We start from the raw sequence: 26,806 nt of genomic DNA, 5'->3' as shown, positions 1-26,806 counted from the left end.
TCTCTAACAGCTAAACAGCTAACCTGGAAATAATACCATTCATGATAAAAGGGATCATGGCAGTTAGGGTCACATTTAGAGGCCCTTGCTCTCTTGCGTCTCTGGTGGTTATAAACGTCTATTGGAACCCCTCCTCGTCCAATTTATCTGTTGTTTTGTCATCATTGTCCGATCTTCTAACTAAGATCAAAATTGAATATGGATCAGTGGTAACAATTATAGCGTGAGATCTAAATATGCAGTGTATTAGGGCAAAAAACACAGCTGGTTCATTGAGCCACAAAGAGCCCACTGTCAATGGAGAAAAGTGGTTATCATCTCAGTCAGGCTGGGACCTGGTTTTAGCTAATGGAAATGTAAGTGGAGACTTACCACCTGTCTTCACATGGTCTCAAGAAACCTGTTTTCTGATTGTATTGACTTTCGAGTCCTGAACAAGGGATCTAGTGATCATAACATTCTGGTGGGCTCTTTGAGTGTATTGCTTGGTAAGGTGGGGGATCTACGATGGTAAGCTAATGGTAAATCACTCTAAGAACAGTGATTATGTCCAGGCAAAATGCAACTAGCATGAACACTAAACTCTTGGGGGCCATGTCTACTCTCTCAGCTAAGGAGCTGGAGATGATTTGCTCCCCTTTAAACTTCTTTGATTATCTTTGGGATCTGGATCCTCTGGGTCCCTTATATATTCCTAAGTGAAAACATCTGCATGCTTATAGTGAAGTTACCAGGCAGAGAAAGAGAGACCTGAGATCTGCTCTTAGAAAACTGAAATTTTCTTGCAAAACAGATATGGAAAATAGTTTGGAGCCTATGAGATTAAGGAAGATGTATAGTAGCTTGTCTCGCTCGAACATATACCTATAGACTCAGCAGGATGCGGAGCTGATGATGTGTACCTTAGCTCATAGTATCTTTCGCTGCTTTTGGGCATTAGTTACCAGCACAAAGTGCTCTCAAAACCATGCACAAAGGAATGTCATCTCAGAAGCAGCCTGGTGCCAGTACTTTGGGAATATGTACAAAGCAAAAGCAGGGATGGTCTTCACTTTGACAGTGAAGGAAAATAGGACCACACTTTGGACCAGAATTTAATCTTGGATCTTATTAAAAAAATCCTCAGCCTTGAGGGCGTCTGGCCCAAATGGCCTAACAAACTCAATTTTTAAGTCTGATGCCTGGCTCTGCTGGAGAAGCTTGCTGTCTGTGTTTAAAGAAATCCTTAATAAAATAAGGATTCCAGCATATTGGACGACAGCGGCTGTCATACCCATTTACAAGAAGGGTGATCGTACAGATCCTGCAAATAATCGTCCAATCGCCCTCCTTAATGCAGAGAGCAAGATTTTCGCCAGGGCCGTATTGCAAGAAGTAGAGAAATGGGTTGACAGAGAGTAGATTCTTTCTAAATTACAGACAGGTTTCAGGAAGGGTCTTTCCACCACCCTGAACGGTCTAGTACTGTCTGTAGTGTCAAATGTGTCATGGGTAAGAAATGGCCCCTTATTTAATGGGCATGGCTAAATCGGTCACAGGCTTTTGATACTATTAATAGAGACCGCCTGTGGATGAAATTGGAACACTGGGGAATGCATAGCTCATGCTGAATATTCTAGTTAGTTTGCATGATGACTCATGAGTGAAAGTTAGATTGAACAACAAGGGAGATTTATTAAGGGCGGTTAGGTCTGAAAGGGGAGTCAGAGAGGGTTGTATTGTTGCTCCCACAGTATTTAATTTATACCTTACTGATTTGGCCCAAGCCCTGAAGCTTCATTTGCTGGTTAGGCCTATGATCGGCGGACAATCCTTAAATTGGATTGTGTACGCTGATGATATTGTTTTACTCGACCATTCGCCAGTTGGACTGCAAAGTTTGCTGAATGCTATTGACAAATATGCCAAGATAAACAAACTTATGGTAAATTCTCATCAATCTAAAATAATTGTGTAAATGTCCGTTGACGACCGCTCCTATATTTAATTGGTATCTATCTGGTCTTCCGGGTTCCCTGCGTGAAGGAATTAACCTATTTGGGTTTAAAATGTAATCACTTTCAAACACTGAAACACCTAAAACTTGACCTCGATTTGAAATTAGTGTCACTGGTAGTTCAGTTAAAAAAACTCCCACACTCTTATTGTAAGTTTTCAAACGTACACCTAATAAGATATTATAAATTGAAGATTATTCCTTGTGTTCTATATTGTTGAGAAACATTGCAGTACTCACAGGCAGTGAATTGGGTTAGGTTCGAGGGTAAGATATAGAAGAGCGCCTTGAACCTTCCAGTGAGCTTGCTGATTGTGAGTCTGAGATATGAATTGGGTCTCTACTCATGAAAGTTTACATGGAATGGAAAATCATTTCTCTGTATAGTTTGATTATGTGTCCACAGGAGCACTCTACGAGGAACAACAATGGATATCCAACTTAATGGCATTAGTCGGTAAAAACAAAGATATGACATGGGTTGAACCACTATTAAGAACTATTCTCAACACCAAAAACAACAAAATCGCCCCACTAGCAACCCATGCTTAATCAGAATAACTACCTGGAATTCATGTGGCTTTAACAATCTCCAAAGGTGGCTAGCATAACACCTCCCCCCGATTTTCCTAACATCATGTTTATTCAAGAGACTATGCAAATGAATGAATTACTACTTGATGGTTTTACTACTCACTGTTCTTCTGCTACTAGAGAAAATTTAGGTGGCCCTCTGGCGGTTTGGCTATCGCCATTAACAACAATATGCAATGTAAAACTGACATTATCTGTAAATCAGCTAACATCTTGGTCGTAGCCCTTTCATTTCATGAATCCCAGCATAAAACACTAATCTTGGTAAATCTGTATTGTAATCCATTGAAAATATCGATTGAAATTATGTTTGATGAAGTCGATCAATTCTTCGACACCATCTTTGCTCAAATGTCAGAGTTTGAAATAATTGGAGGGGGAGATTTTAATTGAGTATGTAATACTCACCCGTCATCCTGTAACAAAAGGTTCCCTCCAAGTGATTCCAATGCTAGAAAGCAAGGGAAACGATGGACTGCATATTTGGATGATTGGGGCATGGTCTTTCTGGAGTGTAACCCGCATGGACTGCAACATTCATGGAGCCGCGGGAAGCACAAATCGTTGATAGATTATTTTTGCCTATCATGTGATCTTATACATCTAGTAGTTAGTGTGGACATTCACGAAATCAATTTGAGTGATCACGCACCTTTGACGCTTAGTATCTACATTGACCATTCTCATTTAAATAATGTGCCGATATTAAAATTATCGGAAATACATTGTGAGAAAAGATCCTTACGTTGGAACCCTGGCCTATGTAAGGAACTTGCTATGTGAGTTTCCTTTGAACTGAACATAAATCACAACATTCTTTACGATGACTCTCTTTCCATATTTAAGAGAGAATCATTCATGTCTGATATTGTAACAGAAGCCATTAGAGAAATTGGCATAAAACGCTACGCACCATCAAGAATCACACAAATTCTTTTGACCCCAATTGCAAGCTATTGAAACGAGAAAAAAATCGGACCTTAAGACAATTAAAAAACATGGGCTACAGTGTTCATACCTATCAGCTCATACGGAAACAGATCATTCAAAAGTACAAGCACAGCGTCAAGTGTGCAAGATCACTCAACTTAAATAAACTTAACTGTACACATATCAAATCTATTTGTAAATACGACTCCAGAGTTATCTGGAAAACCATAAAACAAACAAAGCACAAAGGTACTACAACAGGGAACATCATGCACAACAACACATGGACTCAGTACATAATGGCAAAATATGCAATTCCCCATGGATTTTAAGAATTGCTTATATCAACTACCGCATTTGAAAACACTTAAAATACTAAAATGGTCACATTCTGTCATGAATCACAGAATGCGCCCCTTCTGGACTTCCTGGTCCTTATCGCAGCGGGGCTTGCATTCATTGATACTTCCAACATGGCCGTCTCGCGTGACACGCCCTGCGCCAGCCTTCACGGTGAACGTAGTACATCCTACAAATAGGCCACACCCCCGCGGCCCGCGCATCTGAACGCTATCACAGGTAGTGACTAGACGTGTGTTTCGTAGCTTGGCGAACTATTCCTCTATCCTAAGTTCCTGGATCCTTATTCCCATTCCTTCCACCTTCTCCTTTCCACCCTGTTCCTGGATTCCACGTACCCCTTGTGCACGCTGCCTCTTTTCCTGGACGTCCTGAACCTCTGAGTATCCTGGAACGCTGAACGCACGCTGGAGTCAAAAGAGACTCATGCGTGCTTGTACAAAACCCGATCCATGCGCAAGAAGAATTTCCCAGCGGAATCCTGCAAGAAGCGCACTCAGGTGAGACGGGGGGAATTTCATGACACATTCTGATATTGTATGGGCAGTTAGTAAACTTACATTCTCTAGATCTGCTGGTCCTGACACAATATCACCCTGTGTCTGTAAAACAGACCCGGCCCTATGGGCTACCATACTAAAAGCAAAATTTGATCTGATTTTAACATCAGCCAATATACCTCGCTCATGGACATCATCTATTATTATCCCTATTTTTAAAAAGGGTGATCCTTAGAACCCTGCTAATTATCGCCCCATATCACTTATCGACACGGAAGCAAAGGTCGTTGCGATCCTAATATTATGTAATTTTGAAAAACATATTACACTGCATAGTTTATATTCAAGATATCAAACCGGATTTAGAAACCAAATGAGTACCTCCCTGAATGCCACCGTGATGTCTCATATTTTAGCTGAATCCAGGTATAAGGACTCTTGTCTTATAATTATGGCATTCATAGATATCTCGGCCGTATTTGATAGTGTAATTAGGAATTTGCTCTGGACCAAATTAGAAGAAATGGGGATTCCTGCAACATTAATCTATTGGATAATTCTATTACACACTGACACATCCTACAGGATCAGGGTTACAAGCGAAGGGGACACCCCTGACTCTATTCCAACTCAAATGGGGCATAAACAAGGATGCAACCTTGCAGCCTGCCTATTCAACCTCTACTTGAGAGACATGGATCACTTATGGCTGGACAAAAACCTATTTGCTACAAAACTTTGCTTAATGCGTATTCAAAGGTTAGCCTTTGCAGATGATGTGATTTTGTTTGACTCCACGCCATCAGGTTTGCAAACAAAACTACACCTCTTTGAACAGTTTGCTAAAGCCCACAACTTGAGACCCAATGCTACTAAAACTTGCATTATGACGTTTAACAAGAGAAAAAATGTAAGTCTTATAGCTGGGAGATTATCAACACATCCATCCCGGTTCTTAACGAAACCATTTACCTTGGTTATCACATTAACAATAACTGTTCACTCAAATTGTGGTCTGAAAAATTAAACATCAAAGCTAGACCCTTATTGTCCCAAGCCAAGATTATTTACACTAAATATTGTACATTTTCATTAATTCCAGTACTGGACTTTCTGAGTCTTAAAGTTTATAGTGTCCTCCTTTACACACTTGACATCTGTCTCTTAAACATTAGTAACATCTTGGATAGGCTACAGGGACGCTTATTAAAATCTGCTTTACATCTTTCTCTGGCAATTCCGAACTGCATTATTCGCCACGGGTTCGGGTTGATTTCCCTCTCGTGTCGTAAGAAGTGGCGTGAACTTTCTATATACGCCAAAATGATTGACACGCCCAAAAATTAATTGTACTTGGATTTCCAGGATATGTTCCAATTGCCCATGATCAATGAAATTATATCAGCAAGAAATAGTAAGAACAATGTCATTATTGGACATAAGTGAACTTGATCTCTCTACTAGACCAGCCTATGTTAAAAAGAAGTGATTTGAACAAGACTGGATGAATACAATCTCAGAACTGAAAAACTACTCTTATTACAGTGAATACGCCAAATACACAAGGAAACGCGTTCCTCGATGTATCTACTTAGAGGTCTTTTCCGGTAGTATTTTTCGAACATACTATATGCGATTCAAATTAAATCAATATCATACAAGGGAAAGAACACTGCATTGGCACCACTCAAACAACCTGGGATATGAGCGTAAATGTCGATTTTTTCCCATGCGATGCCAAGATAGAGAACCTTAAACATCTTGTTTTAGAATGTCCTCATTTTAAAACTATTCGAACAAATCTATTGATAAAATTTGCTAGCATCGATTTTGAGGACTGTTTGATTGCGCTGTGGGACAGGATGATGTTGGGCACCCATCGCCCGCTAATATTCGCATTGGTGAGACTATTGGAACACATTGAAAAGGAGCTTCTAATCTAGCCACTGTAATGTTTTTACATGTATGAGGGAAACGCTGATTATTATTCCTTACTTCGATGCTATCACTTAGTTTTCATTTTTGCACTCAACGAGAATTAATTGTATGAGTGCTCATAAGATTTAGTATTATTCAAAGCTATTCTTTTGAATGAATGTATAATCTTGACATAATTATTTTATGATTTCTTATGTTTTTAATGATTTTGCCGTTTTGATGGTTTTACGGAATGTGTTTATACACATTAATAGTATACAACTGTGTCAAATGTCAAACATTATGGAGATGGTAACATATATATTTGATTCATGTTTTAATGTAATGTCAATTGAATTTATTTATACTTTTGTAAAGGTTTCTTTACAAACCATAAACAAATAAAATAAAATAAAAAAAATAAACCAAGAATTGATGAAAGGAACTTGTTCCGCATTGGCCCAGATCAACAATTTGTGAATATGAAATTACTATACTTTGGTCGCACTAAGGAAGATCTTATCACCAATCCTAAGGGAGTTAATTTGGCATTACCACATTTGGATTGGATTGAAACAATTGACCAAATGCAAGGCTTACTAACAGCGAAATCCTGGTCTCAGTATGATAGACTCTCTGGCTTTCTTCCAAAGTATTTGAAGTATTTGACCCGCTTCCATGATAGAAGCAGCAGGATGGATTTCTTAAGGGTGCAGATAAACATAGTTAATACAAGAGACGTGTTAGCCATTGGGGACAAGTCATGTTCCAGTAATAACAGTTGTAATGTATGTAATCAACACGTCGTCCAATCAGTTAACATATTCTGATAGAATGCGAGTAACACCTATGCAGTAAGATATGCAATTTTGGGTAGGTTTGTTGATACATCAGCATGGTTGTGCACAGATTCAAGATTCATTTTGGGAGAGGTTCATTGCTGGTAATGAAACTAGTCTGACAGTACAGGCTGTGGAGGCTTTGAGAACCTTTGGTTTTCTTGGTGATAGGAACTTGAGGTGTTATCTTACCTCCTGCTTGTTTTTCTGGTCTTTCTGTTTGCTTATTTTATGTTCGTTTTTCTTCTTTTTTTTCTTTTCTTCTCTCCCATTTTCTTCCTTAGTCTCATAATAGAATGAATGTTTTAATGTTAGTTTTCGCATGTTCCATTTTATAAGCAAAGGGGATTCCTGATTCTCTCTTGGTGATAGTAACCTGCTTCACTCAGAGACGTGACTTACTGTTACTTGTAAGAGGATTCAATTCAGCACTACAGCTAAGTTAACGCCTAGTCTAGAATACTGAATGAAAACCCTTATTGATATCTCTTTATGTCCAGTTCATGCGTTCTGGATGACTACCCCTATATAACACCCCTCTCTTGGAACCCTCCTGACCCCACTGAGCCAAGAAGTAGTTCTGTTTTGCAAGTTAAAAGGTTTATTTGATAATTTAAACAAGAGATATATAGATCACACTTTATAATAAATTAATAATTGAATAGCACACTTAATCTGATATGATAAAGATTAACAACGGAGAATCTGGCACTAACACGCTTCTCTATAATCAATAAGGAGTTGACATGAAATGGATAAGGTAGCACACTGGTAAATAGGAACAAAAGTATAATGTGGTAGAGGATGCTTTATGTAAGCTCAGGTGGATGCAATATTCAATGAATGCAGTACAGAAAATACTCAATATGATTTCAACCAAACACTGTGATCACTTTTCTCTGGCAATCCCCTCCCCCCCTTGATGCAAGGCAAGGAAGTGGAAGGAAAACACACAGTTCTCAGAAATGCAATCAATGTAAATCAGTTCACCCCAGCAAGCTTACACTACAGAAAACAGATAGGAGTTTTGAAAACACAGGCAAAATGCTTTGATATGTGCTGGCAATGAATTAAAAAATATGCTAAAATGCTTTTAATTCCCTTTCAGAGGTTCAGGGTGAGTGATAGCTACTCTCTATGAATTCAGGATCACCTTAACAATGCTTTAGTAGTAACTAGCAGGTAAACGAAGTTTTTGGCAAGGAAAAGCAAAACTGCTGTCTTTTTACACGTGAAGAAATTTGCAAATCGCGGCAAAATTCGCGAATGCGCCGAGCGCTATTACAGAGGAACCACAAGGACTATCTCTATCGTTTTGGGGTCCTAGGAAAGCCTAGGATCTCAGCTTCAAAATGAAAGTTACTGCAAGTCTCTAGCACAAACGGTTGCGGAGATATGAGCGATTTTGTGAAGGTCGTTTTTCAGATTTGAAATTTTAAAGTTCAAAAAGACAAGTGCAGCTTGCAACTAGGAAATGACAAGTGACAGCTTTACAAATGACAGGTGACAGTTAGGAGACAGTTCTACTTAGATCAAAATAGGATTGAATTATATTATTTTAACTAAGAGATTGGTTCTGCACAGTTTTGCTATGTACTCACACTATATTCTTGAGTGAAATGGGCCTCGCCATGGATCTGGTCAGGTTTTAAATTCGCCTCTGGTCTCTGCACTTCACAGTGATCTGGGTCAGCTCTCTCTGGTTCTCTGGTCTGGGTCTCTAGTTCTGGATAGATTGAAGTCTCTAGTTTGGCTCTCTGGAGGTTTGATGAATTTGAAGTCTGGATCTCTGGATGTTGTATGGTCCGGCAGAGTGCGTTGCAGCAAATGGAATTGAAGGTCCCTATCTGTCCTGTCTGTCTGCTTTTATGTGTTTAGAATGTGGGTGTGTTCTAGCATCACTGACCCTACCTCTCTCTCAGCTTCTAATTGGTCAAACTTCCATTTATCATTTGATTGGGGAATGAACTGTGAGTCAGAGGGATGTCATTTTATGGCTTGCAGATAGGACACTCCTCTGTCAGATTGCACACATTCTATATTTGATAATAAAAGACATATTTCACAGTTACACAGTTGCTTGAAATTACATATACATGGTGTGGCTGAATTTAGCCATGTCTCTGTCCAAATCTGCTGTTTCTAAGAGCTTGCATTCAGAAATGGCACATAATTGACTTTTTAACTGATTTTTCAATTTCTGACATTGACCCAACTTTACATACATGTGCGCAGGGAGTATGGACATTAACTGATGAAGTTTCAGATTTTTAACATGCATACATTTAGGGTAATATCCACTTTTCCGCTAAAACCCCCCTGAACACGCCACCGGGTCGAAAAACCTCTTAAAATGTGGGCAGAAAAATCACAAGAATTATGGTATCATTTATAAAATTTTCACATGTCCGCTCTATGAGTTATTCATCTTTTTAAAGTTATGTTCTGGCTCCAAAGGGGTGTGGTTTACCCTCAGCACAAGGTTGAATTTCTGGTTTTTCCAGTTCTGCCAAGCCAGCTTGCTCTCACAGGCAGTGCCCCTCCCCTTTCCTCAGGAGGAAGCCACTTTTTACGACCATTTACGACTCCTGCCAATAAAACCTTTGCCTGAGCCAGGACAGGGCTTTGTTCACTTTCCTGCAGAGCACAGGTAATTCAATTATCAGATAGATGGCATATCCTTAGTGTGAGCAGCAAAAGGGCAGCTAGGCCTGGGAACACAGCTGTGACTCAAGTTTCACTCCTGATGGGGGTAGTTGCCAGGCAGAATTCAGTTCCTTAAGCCAGGTTTCAGATAAAATGTCACTTTTTGTTCCCCAGTTTCTGCATTCAAATAAAACTAAACATTTTCACATATGCAGCTAGAATGCTGATTCTAAGTGCAAAACTATGACATTTCAACAGTTACAAAGGCATGTGACACCAAACATAGGTCACTCATTTAATCTAAACATTTTCGATTTTAGTGTCTTTAACCCAGTGCAACTTAAACTGCTGACTCCATAGCTCAGCCAGTTTTGTTATAAGCATTGTTCTGGGCTCTTCATTTCCCAGATTTTGTAGGCACACAAAACTCCATTCTACCAAATGTCTGCTGGTGTTCAGTGAATATTTTGCACATATTGCAATGTTTGAAATAGGCACTTTGGCTTGCCTTCAGAGAAACACAGGGTGGTTTTAAACTGCCGGCTTTTGGATAGTGGTGAGTACTGGTACTGCACCCATTTTTGGGATTTAAGAAAATGAATTCCCAACATTTCTAGGTTGCATTTGGCAATCAGCATTGCCATTCCCAATGGTTTCAGACTACTGTGTGGGTAGTCCAATGGTGGTTTTAGGCAGAGTCCTTCTGTGCCCATAACATCAGCAAAAATGGGTGGCAGCCTATTCTTCATGCATTTCCCTGTGCATTTTCTGGGAAGCTCTGGCCATCATGAGGTTTTCCATGTCAGTACTGCACAGTTTTGAGGTACGGCTCGGATGCATGGGTAAATACATCCCACATACTACAGGATCGCAGAAGCAGACTAACTACAAACATTCAGGTGCAAAATGGCTTAGTACAGGTGTCCCTTTCTCCTACTTACCATATATATAGTCATGCTGTACCAGTGGTCATAAATCCAATGGGAGTTTGCTAGCTGATTCCATTGAAAATATGTGAATGCATAATTATGATTGTTCTCTTATAATGCGTTTAATGCCAATGAGTGGTTTCTAAGCTCGAGATCGGGAGTCAAACCTGTGCTGCGCTGTGTTGTCTTTTTTCCAAGACAAACGGATTGCCCCTGCACCATCCTTCCTCCCCAAGGTATGCAGAGAGTAAATGTTTTACTTCCTTCCACCATTATAAATCAAATGAACCAAAATCAGCTTCATTGTCGGCTTTAGTCATAAAAGCAGAAGCATTCTATATAACAAACATTAAATAAAAAAAGAGCACATTCCTCCCTTATTTATAGCCAAGTCCATTTAGTAAATGTAGCTTATTACATGACAAGAACAACTTTAATAATAAAATAAATACAACTATAACGTCTTTCGCGTGCCACAATTTGCCATTTGCTTGGCGTGAATTTGCGAAAGTATCTGGGATAAGATCCTGTTTGTCAGCACAGTTGACCAACTCGAGTAAGAAAGCTGGGATTGATCATCTTTGACTCTATAGAAGCTGTAAGGGAATTAGGTAGGATAGAATATATGGTAGAATGAGATATAATATATGATTTTATGTAGGGTATTCATACAGTACAGATCACTCCACGAAGAGGGCGGAGGTGATCGCTTTACAAAGCTCGAGTGGGAGTCATGCTTGTTTACATATTCTTGTTAGGACTTTCACACCGGTCATGGGGAGGACTTTTTTTATCATGAGTGGTGTGGGTGTCAAATTCGGAGGCATATTTGTGAGTGGAGGAATCATTGATTGCCATGAGAGAGTGTTGGGTGGGGAGTGAGTAGCTGTGGTTTATGTGAGTATGTTAATGTGGATGTGGGAATGTATAGTGTAAGCATAGGGGGTTATTCCTTTTTGAAATGATGTAGGATACGAATGGTGTGCTGTGGTGTAAGGGTCATTTAGCATTATGTGTCTGATTCAGGGGTCCTGGACTACTAGTATGTCCGACCCTATCATACACAAGCAGGGGTTAGCGGCATGCGTCCACTTTCTGTGGTGGCCCTCTGGTGCATAGATGCCTGGCTGTAAACTCTAAGACGCCCATACCTGAAAGGAGTTTGCATGTCACATTATGCAGCTACATGACCTCAGAGAAGCCACTGGGAGATTTCAAAATGGCTCCCACAGCACTTAGAATGGAGCCCACTGTTTACTGGGATTGTGTGGCCTCTGAGTGTCAGATACTTTTGGAATCACAGGATATTATTCAGGGGCACCTGGGATTGCTAGAACTATGACTCATGGACCACCCCTTCTCCCCTCTAACCCTACTAAAACTCTCCATAATCCTCCAAACACACGGCACACTGGCAAACTCCACCACGCTCACATGGCAAATATAATAACCCACACTCACACTAACACCAAACAGCAAAACTCCAAACCTCCTCCAATAACGCGCGCAATTCCCATACATTCAAAGCACCCGTACTGCACAGCACTCAAGGCCTCCCAAACCAACTCATGCTCCTGCAGGCGCACTGACACACATCACCTAGAAGCGAACCCACACACAGTGACCCGTTTTTCCGAACTGAAACTATCAACACAACAGCAAAAGCGCGTGCACCACTCCGTCTCCTCCCACTTACAAACCCACCCATTCCTGTTTTTTTTTTCACATCTGCCTAAGCACCTGGAGACGATGCCAATGGCAGCAGTGCACGGTATATAAATCGATGAACATAACATGACATGAATTAAAACAAAGTGGTGCTCTGATAGCTATACTGGTCACACGTGAGAACGGGGAAATAAAAAAAAGCCTTTGACATGATTAAAGGAAGTCCTTCATTGCGTGAAAGCGAGAAATGGGATTGAGGCAGTTCCTAAACGAGTAATGCGGTTTTCAGGGGTTTACAGTCTGTTGTATCTGAAATTGACAGCCACATTGCCAAGTATTGCTTTTTAAGAACAAGTGCTGTCAACACTCCCAAATCAAATTAGTAATTGAAAGTTTCCCGGTGTTAGGCTTCTTCAAAAGCCATGGCACTTTTACCATGCTTATGTACTCCCCTTCCTCACTCCAGCATCGCTAACGGACCGAGACGCACGTATGCGTCCACATTGATACTAATTAAGGTAAGCCCTGCACTCCCCCCTGTCCTACTTTAGCCCACCACACTTTCCTCCACTACTAGGCCCCGGAGACCGACCGTGCTGCAACTAGCACAAATCACGAGTTTTTCCACTGCCATGACCCGACACCTGCTGCCTTTAACCCCGGGCTATCGCACCTTGTATCTCAGATCATCCCTGTTTTACCTGGAGCTCAGCTACTACTAAAAAATATCACAAGCACTCCCACTTGCCCTTCACCCAAACCTGCTGTGGCACAGTGCCGTTAAGCATCCGGTTAAAAAGAACGCGTGACCCGTACGTCAGAGCAATGTAATACAAATTCTCTAAGTAGCTCGCTCATCGGCCAACGACTGGTCCAACCGGGAGGCCAGTATACGATTTATTCAGCTACGGAAAAGACATACCGATGAGCAATTGCTGATAGAGGTTATATGGACATATCCTCCAACATAGGCGACTATAGTATCACTATGTTAATGAGAGCGGCAACATGGCTTAGCCAGGGGCAGCAATAATCCAAGCAGCTCCTCCCGCGTTCATCTGCCACATGTGGCTACATCCACATGTACTGCCAATGAACTTGCCTCCTATGTTAATATGGCTGAGTTGAGCAATTCCTCCTACATAGGCAACTGGAGTATCACTATGTCATTTACAGCTGCAACGGGATGGCACCTTAGTTTAAGCAGCTTCCACCGCAACCTTCTGCCACTGCCCATCTAGGTACTGCCAACAGACTTTCCACCTAGCTAGCACACGGGGGATAGCTTCCCGGCTCAATACCACTACTCCCACTGGGCTTTCCCTTCACCAGATCTGATGCACAAGTAGGCTACATAGGGTACAGGTAGAGACTGTACTTAAACCCCTTTTGCGCCTTCTGTTACAGGGCACACTCCAAGCTCAGCCATCATCTATTGGACTAACTGCTCTTCACCACCCTATTCCAGACCCACTGGTAAGATTTCAGACAGTATTCTTTTATTAAATTCATTTTCCGGTTACTGCAGCAACAAACCCCCGAACCACCTTACTCTCTTCCCCGTTCTCTCCCCTCTTCTTCTCTCTTTTTGATTCCCCACTTTCTATTATGGAACTATTTATTTTGTGCATGTGTCGTCAATATGCTGTAAGCACTAATGTACTTACTTGTTTGTGCTGGAACAAACACTGTCGCACTTTTCATTATACAAATCACCTGGAATTGAAGCACACACACCATTTCACAATTGTCACCCACACAAACCACGTGCACATATGTGTAACCTTTTTAATTATGTGTCAGCCTTGATAAAGACCCACACGCTCGAAACACGTGTCGGCTGACCACAATTGGAACTATTAGTCCACATGAAACCATTGATAAACAAACAAAAATTGCACTTAAAACGGACTTTTAAAAAAAGTGTGGCAAATCCACGTTTTGAAATATCAAACAAATCGCAAGGTATCCAGGATAAACCCCTGATCGTTATGTACAGAATAAAATTGCGGTGGCAAATTACTTTTGTATGACTGGCTAGCAGCTCGCAACTCGAATGATTTCCCCCTGGTGTATGCTAAGATACAATTCAAAGAGATGATTTAAATCTAAATTTTGAAGCAGTTTGGTCCAAATAAAAGATATACATTTCTCAATGCTCATGCGATGCTGACCTCGATACAATATTCATTGCGTTTAGATGCGGGTGATGAGCTTTCCGGTGGTAGTCTCTTGTAATAAAAACATAGTAGGCTCTCTTTTAAGCAGAGTGATAGCCGGCATAATGTTCAGAGGAGAACATGCAAAATATGGAAACAAAATATAAAATGTCTCTAAAATTGGAGCTACAAATTGTTATTTTGGGTATTTATCATAACAGAACATTTAAGACATCCGTGTATTATAACATAGCTTCATGGTGCAACCCACCCCACTTCTCTTTGAATGCACGACCATACCAGGTCAAGTACTCAAATAAAATATTGTCAGGAGACTGATAATGTCCAGTGTGTATGGAAGTGAGCACATTTTTCCTAGCAGTTCAAAGAAGTACCAAAAACTGATGCAATGAGTGTTCCTTAGTCCATAATACATTTGTCATTAATGAGCACTTTTAGCAGTGTGGTTTAAGAATGGCATTGAAGGTGATATTTATGGAAATATATTTTGGAATATGTTACAGGCTATACAATGAAGAAATACAATTATAAAACATTTGGAGATATCCTGTATGAGTGATTAGATGTGTGAGAAGAAGAGCCATTGTGCACAAAATGGTTGGTACAAACACACTTGGTCTGACTCTGGTGATTACTTGTAATTACATGATGACTTGACTGGGACAATTATTCGCAGACTTGACACTGCTTGTTAGCGCTTTAATTCATAGAATTGGCGCTCTCGCTTGTCAAGGACAATCATACTTTATACTTGTCAGCGTCCAAGTCCTGGCTTGGTTCAAGGGAACTGTGTTATTGACTTATTGGCAATAACAACACTGTTGTTTGATTAGGAGGAATTGTGTTGTGACTTGATTTGTTGCATTTTGCACTTTGGCCAAAGTCAAAGTAGGTCGAATATATTCTGAATTTAGTGTTAAGAATAGTTAAATGGTTGGCTGGGGTAAGCATGCATTCCGGGACTGACTATAGAACTTTCATGAGGGGAGAGTATACTCCAACCCAGAAGTGACTGGAATTTAAATAAAAGCAAAGGACTTTATATAGCGCTTCATGCAAAATGCAGCTCTCTTCTGAGAGCTGTAATAATAGATTTAAATATTATCCAAATTAATTGTACTGATATTGATCAGATGATTTAGACACTGTGATAGTACAGATAGACACAAATAATAGGACCCAAACAGTGTGGGAAAAGTGTCACAAATAAGCGACAAATTGTCAGAGTAGTGTGACAGTAGAGTGTCAAAGTCAGGGAAACATTGAGAAGCTAAAAGGATGCTCTGTATTCTGGGTGGTGCCCTCTACCAGATAGATACTGTTAACTGGAAGGACCCTGCCATGGTATTCCGATATCCAGATCCTCACCTGGCCCTTCCAACAAACAAAAAAATAGTTTAAATAACATTGCCTTAATGAAAAAGAGCAAGGCCTAAAATAGCCAAATAGCCCAAATGAGCACCTCTATTGCATTCAGAAAGTATCTTTGAAAACATGCTACCTGTATGGATCTGTCGTTCTAGAATCTGTGAATTCCCAGTCATAGCAAACACTTGATCCTTATTCCAATATACTCTTCTCAAATACTGTGTTATGTGGTCAGGTTTTCAACCTAGTGCATTTGGAAAACTTAAAACAATGGAACTCAATTAGATTGTGATCCAAGAATCAATCAATCTAATTAGATTTTGATCCACTCAACATGTGTCATGTAATCAGGTGCATCATGGCAGACATGGAAATAGCTACAGAATGAAGAAACAGGAAGGTAAAACAATAAAGCCCTCTGATTTTATCCTTAAAAATATTCAGCACTTCTTCCATAATTACCATCTTGGAAAAGGGGATACTTGATACAGTTACAGTCACGATTTCACAGCGTGAGTTTAAGCTTAAAAAAGAAACAAGAGAGACCATAAGGGATTTAATTCTTAATCTAAGGATAATGCTGTAGCGAGAACTCCTTCAACCAAGAGTGGACCAGCAGCAGAAGACTCCCTTTGCCAAGAGTGAACCCTGTGCAGAAAATTCCTTCTGCCAAGATTGGACTGACAGCAAAGACTTCCTATTTGTCAAAATTGACCCAGAAGCAGATAACTCCTTCCACTAAGACTGATTGGGAATCAGAGTACTCTTTCTCCCAAGATTAAACCAGGATCAGAGAACTCCTTCCACCAATAACGAACCACAAGTCGAGTTCTGCTTCTGCAAGATTGAAACAGGATCAGAGAACACATTCTACCGAGATTGAACAAGGAGTAGATAATTTGTTCTGTGAAGAGTAAACCAGGAGTAGTGAATGCTTCTATCCAAATTGACCCAGAAGCAGAGAACTCCTTCAATGAAGACTGAACCAGAATGAGAGTATTCCTTCCACTAAGAAAACTGATTCTGCCAATAACTAACCAGGAGCAGAAAACTCCTCCTATGAAGATTGAACCAGGAGCAGAAATCTTCTTCTATGAAATTTGAACCAGCAGTAAACAGTGACTTCAGTGGACTTGAAGGAGAGTACTGCTTCTGCCAAGATTAAAATCAGATTAGAGAACTCCTTCCACTAAGAATGGCCTATGAGTAGAGAACTCCTTCTGCCAAGATAGGAGCAGAGAACGACTTCCCACTAAGATTGAGACAGGAGCAGAGAACTTATTATATGAAGAGTGGCTAGGGAGTAGACAACCCCTTCTACCAAAAACGAACCAGGAGCAGATAACGTCTTCTGTGAAGATTAAACCAGGATCAGGGAACCTTCTTCTGCCAAATTGAACCAGAAGCAAAGAACCCAGGTCCCTGCTCCGCCAGTTGCACAACTGCATGCACTCAGTTTCTGGATCCCTACAGCCCCCTTACCAGCACTTGACACCTGACGTCTGCACTTACCTTTGCACTTGCCACCAGCTGTTTATTGTTTTATTTTTACTGTTATCCTATGTACTGCACTGCCCCATCCCCCTTTCCCCGCACATTCCCCCTCCCCTGCACTTGCACGATTTCAATGTCACCTGGCCTAGTAAGATCGCTGTCTCTGTCCTCCCTCTGTTCCTTGCCTCGTCGCACCTTGAAACACGTGTGTAAAGGCGCGTTATATAAATGCCATATCATATCATAAACTCTTCCTTGAAGTTGGAATTGGAAAGAGAGTACTCCTTGACCAAGATTAAACCTGGTACAGAGAACTCTATCTGCTAAGAATGAACCAGGAGCAGAAAACGTCTTCCACCAAGACTGAACCAGGAGCAGATAGCTTCTTCTAAGAAAATTGAACAAGGAATATAGAACTCCTTCTATGAAGAATTACCTGTAAGGGGAGTACTGCTTACACCAATATTAAACCAGGATCAGAAAAAAAATCCTTCACCAAGAGAACTCCTTCTACTAAGATTGAACGAGGAGCAGAGAACTTCTTTTGCAAATATTGGACCTTAATAAGAGTACTCCTTCCATGAAGACACAACCAGAATAGGAGTACTGCTTCCCTCAAGATTATACCAGGAGCAGAGAAGTGTGCCTTTTAAGAATGAACCAGAAGTCGAAAACTCCTTCTTCCTAGATCGAACCAGGAGCTGAAAACTACTTCAACTAAGATTTAACCAGAAGCAGAAAACGTTTTCTACCAAGACTGAACCCGAAGCAGAGAACTCATTCCACCAAGACTGAACAAGGAGTAGAGAATTCCTTCCACCAAGACTGAATTGGGTATAGAGAACACCTTCCAACAAGAATAAACCAGGAGCAGAAAACGCCTTCTACCTAGATTAAATTGGGAACAGAGAACTTTTTCTGAAAAGATTGAACCGTACGTAGTGAATTCCTTCTACAAAACATTGGACCTAGAGCAGAAAACTTCTTCTATGAACTAGGAGAAGAGTACTCCTTCAACCACCCGGGAGCAGATATTTCTCTTGCTAACAGTGAAGCATTAGTAGATACTTACTCTGCCAGGAATAAACTAGGAGCAGAGGACTCCTTCCACTTCCATTGAACTAGGAGCAGAGAAGCGGTGAGTGATAAAAGTTAGAATTCAGTGTTTCATGACTTGATTTCAGAGGGGGCAATGCATTAGAGCCTCTAATGGCACAGAGACAGCCTTGCGGCCTGCGGCAGTTATGGAAATGTAGCAGTTGTTGATATTATCATCTGTGTACAGAAACACCGCCTGGAAGGTAGCAATGAACTGAAGCATGACATTCTAAAACATTCCTCCTATTACGATCTTCCAGTCTCGAGCCACCATTTTGAGCTACAAAAGAGCAAACGCTTTGCAGGTAAAATGGCAAAACGTATCTGTTGCCTGCCCTAATTAAGGATATTATTCAGCAGTTGCAATTAGTACATCTAGTTCTTTAAGCCGGATCCAGGATCTGAAAAAGCTTCTAAAGGCCCTGCATGATAGATCGATTCTGCCCCTACCTACACATCTCAAAAGGGGGATCCCAGAGGCTCCACCCCCTCCTTTGATTTTTTCGGACTCCCAACTAAGAAATCCCACTGGCTGGTCCCACTGTTCCTGCGTGGCAGCATTAATTCCCTGGGAGGCAGAATCAACAACCAGGTAAAAGGCAGGACATGGGTAGTACTCGTTACCGCTTTGTTACTGCTTTAATTCAGGTGAACTGCACGGCAACCCCTATGTTTTTACCAATGTGTCTGCTAGCCTTTTAAAAGGAATTATATCTTCAGCTTTTGAACATTTCAGTCTGCTGCATCCAATTTTTAATGGATGTACAAATGCAGATAACACTCGATTGGGATCAAGATTCCATTTTGTCCCTTCCTGTTATGTTACTGGAAGGTCCAATGAAGTGCTGGTACCGGGATTCATAACATCCCTGTTGAAGAACTGTCCCCCCCCCACTTACATTGAGCACAGTTTCCATTGTTTTGTGGCCTAAAAGGCACCCCCCTCATGTCCATCTGCTAGTAGCACCCTAGCAAGCTGCCTACAATTGCTTTATTGTAGCAGCAACTGTGACAAAATGACTATTGTTCTGCAGTGGCTTTGTGTCCCATCAGCTGTCAAGAATGTACAGGTGACCTTTGAACCTGGACTGTGCCATAGCAGAGATGGCTGCAATTGGCAGTAGACAAGTTCCAGCAAGGCACATGTGTCTACTATCATTTTGGCATGGACCATTTTGAAAGGGGTTAGCAGATCTTCCTTTCAGAAACCAAATTACCTGCATCATTTTATTTTAATAAGAATCAAAAAAGCTAGGTGTTGGCACCTGCGCCACACGGCATTCTGGCACACTGGCCCTGGTCAAAGGGTATGTAATTTCAAATCAGGCTACTTGCTATAGTTTTGCAGAAAAACCAGCACCGCCACAAACTTTCTCCAAAGTTGAACCAATCTTCACTTAATGTGGCATGACCGAAAGGAATCTTGAACTCTTTAACAAACATACAAACATGTATATATATATATATCCCTTTGTGACTCACCCAATCTCTTCCAGTCCCTTTGTCAAATGCCCGCTTTCTTTGTCTATTCCTCCTGTGCACACTATACCGTTTCTGTTTACATATCTTGGTTACAATAACTCACGCTCTCTTCCCAGCCCCTGCTCGTGCTCGTCCTCTTCGCTTGCTGTAATCAGTGATCTGAACGCCGTGGATGCACGCCATGTTGCCTTGGGGAATTCTTTGCAGGGGAGGCGACCAGTAGGCCTGGCAACCGGCATAAGCTGTTACCTCTTAGCCATCCCGTCCGCAGGCAATCATGAAGTCATGCACACGGCTGCCACTCAAGCATGGACTGAAGGCATCTCGGCTCGGGAATGTGACTGGAGCGGAAAAATTAAGTCGCAAGCGTGGGCACAGCAAAGGGTCTCATTACAAATGTGTCTGTAATTTTTGAGTGTATTCTGCCAAATTACCGCCAAAACTGGTCCCGTGGGTTTACCATGGAATTACAAGTGGCGGTAAGGCGTCTAATTCCCAATGTTTGGAGTTCATAGAACTCCATGCGAATTTTTGGTAGATTTACTGTCGCTGGTATTACAGCGTGGTAAATTTGTGGATTTTTGGAAGCAAGTGGAGGATTACTGGCGGTGAGGAAGGATTCACCTTCAGCAAGCTGGAGGGGAATCCTACACTTTTCCTCTGAAAATGACCAGATTTGCAGCGTGGATATCCCGCCGGGAGTAAATCTGCCAAAACCTATAATTTGACGTGTTAGAAAAATGGTGGTAATTCCCCGAGCACCAAAAAAGTGGCGGTAACGGAATTACCTGCACTTTTTTCCACACTGCCAAACTCATAATGAGGCCCGATGTGCTTTAAGGCGCTGCATGTTGTGTTTTTGTACTCACAAATTGTCCTAAAAATGGAACCTTGGCAGAGAGATCCTTTATCACAGGGGTCTCCAACGCTGGTCCTCGAGAACACCAACCATACCAGGTTTCCAGGATAGCCACTACTGGCTATGTAAGTGACTTCAGTTTCTTTCACTGTGTTCATATCTCTTTTGTATGAATATCCTGAAAACATGACGTGCATTTGGGCCTCATATACTGGACTGCAAGACCCCGATTCAATCACGTCAGCGAGAGGGAAGATGTGCAAATCCACCTACAAGGGCTCAGGTACGGCTGAAGATGTGTGAGGGCCCATTTCAACATGATGGCTTCGCCCCACCCTTGCTTAGAGTGGAAAACAGTCTGAGGCTCCAGTGGGGTTCATACATTATAATGGAGACAAGAAAAAACAGCCATGGGTTAATAACCAATTATCCGGAGACTGCAGACAGCATGGAGCAGAAACACTAAAGGGCCACTGAAAAGCTATACATCTTTGTTTGCCAGCAAGTGGCTGATGTAAGGGAACGAGTGTTAAAAGGTAACGAGGTGATAACACTTCTGTATACCCCGATGGAAGTGATGGCCTGAAGGGCTCCAGCAAATGCATCTTGTAAGGCGAGCGCTGCAAAGTACACGTTTAAATCGGCAGAACGAATGTGATATAGAAAGGAATATTTTTCTGTGTTATAAGACTGCTGACTGGCAACATGGGGCAGTTACTTGTAGCTGTCCTGAGTGTCGAGGGCACCTTTCAACTGAAAAGTGTGAAAGGCCCTGATGCAGTCCCTGCAAGAAGTGTCTACCCTCTTTCATTACCCTTGACCAACAACTGATACTTTATTGGGGGTTACTCATCAGATGGCACTAGTTTGCCACTCTCATTTTCAAAAGTTGCCCCAGGGCAATGTGATCTTACATTGTTTTACCACACACCGCCTCTAATTGGTGTATGATGCATGGGCGACACAACAACTTGCCAACGGGGTTTGTTCAAAATTATTTTCATCATTTACAGTGGCTCGGCCCATTCAGTCTGCCCGGTTCTTGTTTGCATTACTTTCTTTAGGAGGGTCAGCAACGCCTAGACAGGAGTCAGGACATATAATGAAATAACTTTTTGACTCTCCTGGTAGCTCATGTGCACATCCCTGTAGTAGGGGGACAATTCCAGTTTCAACACCAGGCGAACCCATCCGAACAGTAAAGGGGGAGAGGCGAAGGGCAAGGGGTTGTGGAAAGATGGCCTGTGAAATATTGACGCAAATCCGAAGATAGTATGCAACTTTAACTATTCGCAGGGCCTCACCTGAGCTTATTTCTAAGGGCTGTAGTATGCATTCGTTCCTTAGATATTTACGCCAATTATAATTTTTTTTTGCACAGAAAACGTAGAATTTGCAGTATTTCTGAAGCACTATTTGGGGTAGGTCCCACTGGAATAGATCTATCAATGGATTATAAAAAAATGTTTCTCGTTGCTTGCAAATTCTTTTTTATTTGATGTATATATTTTGTTTTTGTGACACAGTATAAGACACAGTTTTGGGCTCTGGGTTATTTTGATAATTAAGGCAGCGCGAAGGCAAAGTGAGAAGACAAGTGTGGAAGCAGTTTGGCAGAGCAGATCGCTCCTGTTGCTTCCTGGCTTGCGCAGGTGCCACTACTTTTGCCTGGGAGCAGAGCTCGGCATTCGGCAAGTTCCTGCTTACAGATTTCAAAACTGAAGACGTGCGTGAAATTACGCACAAAGGCAACGTGAGAAGCCAAGTGCAGAAGCAGTTTGGCAGTTCAGCTGTTGGTGAGGTGAAGGGAAGGAGCACGTTTGTAGTAAGTGCCTCAGCTCATCTGTTTGCGTAATAATGTATTCGTTATGCAGCTTGGCCAGACACACTGACAATACAATGCTGATCAGATGTGTGAAACAGGCAGAAATGTGCCACTACCATCGTCCCCTGGTGAAAGAGGAGGAGCCACCCTCTTATCGGCCCCCTGGCAGTTGGAGGGAAACAATGTATCAAACACTCTGGACTCTCTCCAGGATTCCGAAGCTCTGGTTCCCGGGTTAAACAGGAAAGTCGCAAACACCTTTGAAGCTGACGAGGAACTCGTTATTTTCTGGATAACCAGGTCGATAACTCAGCTAGGCCCATTGTAATTGGTTTGCAATCACCCCCCAATATATTCTGATGCGGTGGGGGCAGATGGTGACGCTAACTTATCTCTCACTTCTTATGCTTCCTCACCACGTCCAAAACAGCACAAACGTCCCTCAACAACTCTGACTCACACTAATGAGGTAAATAGCCGAGTGCAGAGAAAGCACTGATTGCACTAAACTATGTTCATTCATCGGGAGAAGTTTGAAAACCTGAGTGCGCGTACTATTTTGTTAGAAGTGGATTCTGCTGCAGGTAAATGCAAGGTGTGGGTCTCCTGCAGGGCTTTAAGTGGGGTAAGAAATCGAGGGGGGGGCCTCATTTGGGGGCGTGGCTTGTGGGAGGGGCGTGGCCCAAAAAGTACGCAAATCGTAGGGTATACACACAAATATATATAAAAGTTATATATTTCTGTGCGTACCTTACTATGGTTTGTGTACTATGCAAGCCATCTTTTCTAAACATAGAGATATGTAACATATTTCTACGTTTATAAAAGACGGCTTGCAAAGTACACAAACCATAGTAAGGTACGCACACAAATATATAACATTTATATATATTTGTGTGTATACCCTACGATTTGCCTAGTTTTCAGGCCATCTTTTTTTATAAAGATTTCGGGTTTATAAAAGATGGCTTTGAAAGTACACATTTCAAGCCGTCTTTTATAAAGCTTTGACTACGGACAAAATTGTCCGTCGACAAAGCTTTATAAAAGATGGCTTGAAATGTGTACTTTCAAAGCCATCTTTTATAAACGTCGAGGAATCCCCAGGTTCGCCGAGGGTTAAAGACGCCTCGGCGACCTGGGGAAACAAAGGAACAGTAACTGCATCTGATGACCCCTCGCGCGAGGGGTCACCAGAGGCAGTTACTATGACTGACAGAAGTGGCAGCCAGTCACAGCGTCGCTGTGGTTGGCTGCCACTTCTGTCAGCTAGCCTGACTTCATGGCAGGCGCATCTCCCGGGATAATGCATTCCGCCAATGTTGCGGTTGGACGGGGGCCCCGGCAGGGCCCCGGGTCAGTCCCACTTTTTGGAGACTGCCGGGGCCCGGTCCTGGCAGGCCCCGTCCCACTTTAAGCACTGGTCTCCTGTCAAGCTTGCCACAATTTGTAAATTACAGAACAGAGGTTGCATTCACACTGTGCACAAATCACAAAAGTCCATGCGTAAATTGCATGTATTTCATTGATTGTAGGTCAGCCTGACACGTGTTTTGAGCTATGTGCTCTTCGTCCGAGGCTTGAGTAGTCTTGGTGTCAATCAATTGTCAATTGACCGTGGGCGCACTTATTGTGCAAACTGTCATCGTATAAGCACCAGGGGAAAGAATTGTCCCTGGGCAAAAAAGATACATTTTCACTCCATTATTGCACAAGGGCAAATTTTGCCCCAGTGCTAATACGCAATGGTATTAGCACTAGGGCAAACTTTGCCCTGGTGAAAAAGCACATTGGAAATGTATCTTCTTTGCACTATGGCAAGTTTTGCCCAGGTGCTTATACCATACCGCACTGCACTTGTCATGGTGAAATAGTGTTCTATTATGTGCAAGTGTTTTTAAAAATAGGGCAATCTTTGCCCTAGAGCTAATATGGTGCAAACTTTGCGTTTGCACCGGTGCAACGTTTCTGTGATCTGGCTCCAGTTAGTGAAGTCAAAGGCAAAATTCCTAATTGTACATTTAAATTCAAGGTGCGAGCATATAGCACAATTAGCCCGTCAAAACATCCTTCGTTGTGTTCTATTTCCTTGCTAGTAAGGTAAGTTCTCGTTAAGGCTACTACTCTGACAAGACTGAGATAAACAATGCCTGAACACCGATGTTACAACTCTTTTAGCATCACTTCTAATAACATAGGGGTTCTCCCAAAAATGGGGCAGTTCCAAGTGAAGGGGGGCTTGCCACGAGTTTGGTGGTAAATCCACTGATTCTTTTTCGCAGGAAAACAGTGGCAACAAATAATAGACTAAAAGATACCCAATTAAAATTAGGAAGCAGTAGACACATAGAAGCATGTCTCCTACTTCCCACACACACACCTTTAAAAATGCACCGTTTAATTTGCCATTAAAGCCACATAATATATCGAAAATCAAAAAAATAGTCCATAGGCGCCCCTCTGCGCGAACGAACATGGCCCATTGTCCTGTTCTTTGGGAAGATACCCACTCGAGAGTCCGCAGCCACACTTTAGATCACTGTACCTTTCACAGAAGGGAAATACCCATTTGCATATCAGTCACATAATATATGGGGCTGTGCTCTAATGATCATACATATATGATCAATCTTACAATTAGTGCGATAGTTGGATGCATAAACAAGGCTATGCGTATATGCCGACTGTGACATCACCACCCAGTGCGGTGTAACTAGCAATAAGAACATTTTAAATGTCCTGGTAGTGTAATTTCCCTAATCGGCGCACGGTATTGATCACAGTCGCATAGCATTACATAGCAGACCATGTGTGCTGGATTGCGGGTGCCAGCGTATGGGGGTTGTCGTGAGTTTAGGAGCCCTGACTAGGTAGGCGACCTGCACCGGACGAAGCCCAGTGCGTGATCTTTTTAGGCGCTCCTCCTTGAAGACCCAATGAGCTCTGACGCAGGACTGTGTCTTTCCGTCGCCCCTGATGGGAGAATACCGGCAGCTTGGCAAGACACACCCTTCTCTGCTCAGTGACGCAGCTGCTATCATGGAGTGGAACCGACGGCCTTGGAAATACTGGCTGCTTGTGTTCTGTTCTGCTTTCTTGAGTTCTGGTAAGTCAAGTGTTGAGCAGCCAGTTGGGACTGAGTGGGGTTTAGGATTTCAGGTGCACAGATGCAGATAAATGCAGCTCAAAACAAACCAACAGAATATAAACAACATCACCACTAATGTAACTCTGCTCGGTTCCATATAGACTCACTCTTGAATGGGACGAGCGCCCTTCTCCTTTACTACACGGGGCAAAGGATCTTCGCCTCTGAGAGTGCTGTGCCACTGCCCGTTTGAATGTACTCTCTGCTGGTTACCTGCCATTTCCCCTTCCTCTCGGGCAGACTGTGACCACCGTTACCTGGTCTGACCCGAAACTCCACTGCATCACACAGTGACACTCCTGGCCCATGCCACAGTCCTCTATAACCCACAGTTCTCCGTAATCAAGCACTCCAAAGAGTGATCACTGGCACTGGAGCACTGGCAGGACAGCACTGGATTTACAGACAGAGAAGAGGTGGAGCAATGGGACTGAGCACTTGGAGAGAGGGTTCTGGTTGATTGGCAGGAAAACAAGGAGACATGAGGATCTACCATCACAGGTGGGCCCCATAAATGTGGGGACTGTTTATTAACTTATTTATTTATTTACTGTGTTTTAGCTCCATTCATAACATTCACAGAAAACATATAAAAAAACGATTTAATTGCAATAACAATGTTAAGAACTAAAATGCAAACACTTCAAATAAAAATTCCATAAAAATATAGTGCATATCCCAATAAAACACATTTAAAACATGCAATTCATCATTGAATCATCAAAAGAAAATTCTTAATGACTTAGTAAACTCCTAAAACTCCTAAACAATGCATCTTAATATGTGTCCACACATGGTAAAGTGCTATGGGCATAGAGACTGAGTCTATTGAGGCACACACTCCAGAAGATCTGGGTTTTAATCGTCATTTAGTTTTGCACTAAACCGCGCAGGATACACATATACTGTGTGCTCAAACTAGGGCATTCAGTGAACACATGCGTTGCGGTTTCTCTTTTTCCCGGTGCCTTAC

The 26,806-nt window shown here is 42.0% G+C and overlaps 2 protein-coding genes across 4 annotated transcripts in view; one reads left to right on the top strand and one right to left on the bottom strand.

The window, feature by feature from the left end:
- The window catches only part of LOC138504310 (dual oxidase 1-like), a 1,064,761-nt gene extending 1,044,664 nt beyond the window's left edge, over positions 1–20,097 (bottom strand). Inside the window, exon 1 of the mRNA XM_069624719.1 lies at positions 20,002–20,097. The gene's annotated coding sequence lies outside the window, so the exon portion shown is untranslated. The remainder of the gene's footprint in view (positions 1–20,001) is intronic.
- Positions 1–26,806, top strand: part of LOC138504311 (dual oxidase maturation factor 1-like) — a 375,710-nt gene that overhangs the window by 83,400 nt on the left and 265,504 nt on the right. The window contains exon 2 of one of the 3 annotated variants that reach the window (XM_069624722.1): positions 13,787–13,855. The exons of 1 other annotated variant lie outside the window; for it this stretch is intronic. The gene's annotated coding sequence lies outside the window, so the exon portion shown is untranslated. Of the gene's footprint in view, positions 1–13,786; positions 13,856–22,555; positions 22,686–26,806 lie in introns of those variants that run through there. One more of the 3 variants, XM_069624721.1, reaches the window with a different exon arrangement.

This window comes from Ambystoma mexicanum, chromosome 11 (assembly GCF_040938575.1).
Source record: "Ambystoma mexicanum isolate Mex_15411 chromosome 11, UKY_AmexF1_1, whole genome shotgun sequence".
Classification (NCBI taxonomy): Eukaryota; Metazoa; Chordata; class Amphibia; order Caudata; family Ambystomatidae; genus Ambystoma; species Ambystoma mexicanum.
This window is presented reverse-complemented; position numbering and strand designations above follow the sequence as displayed.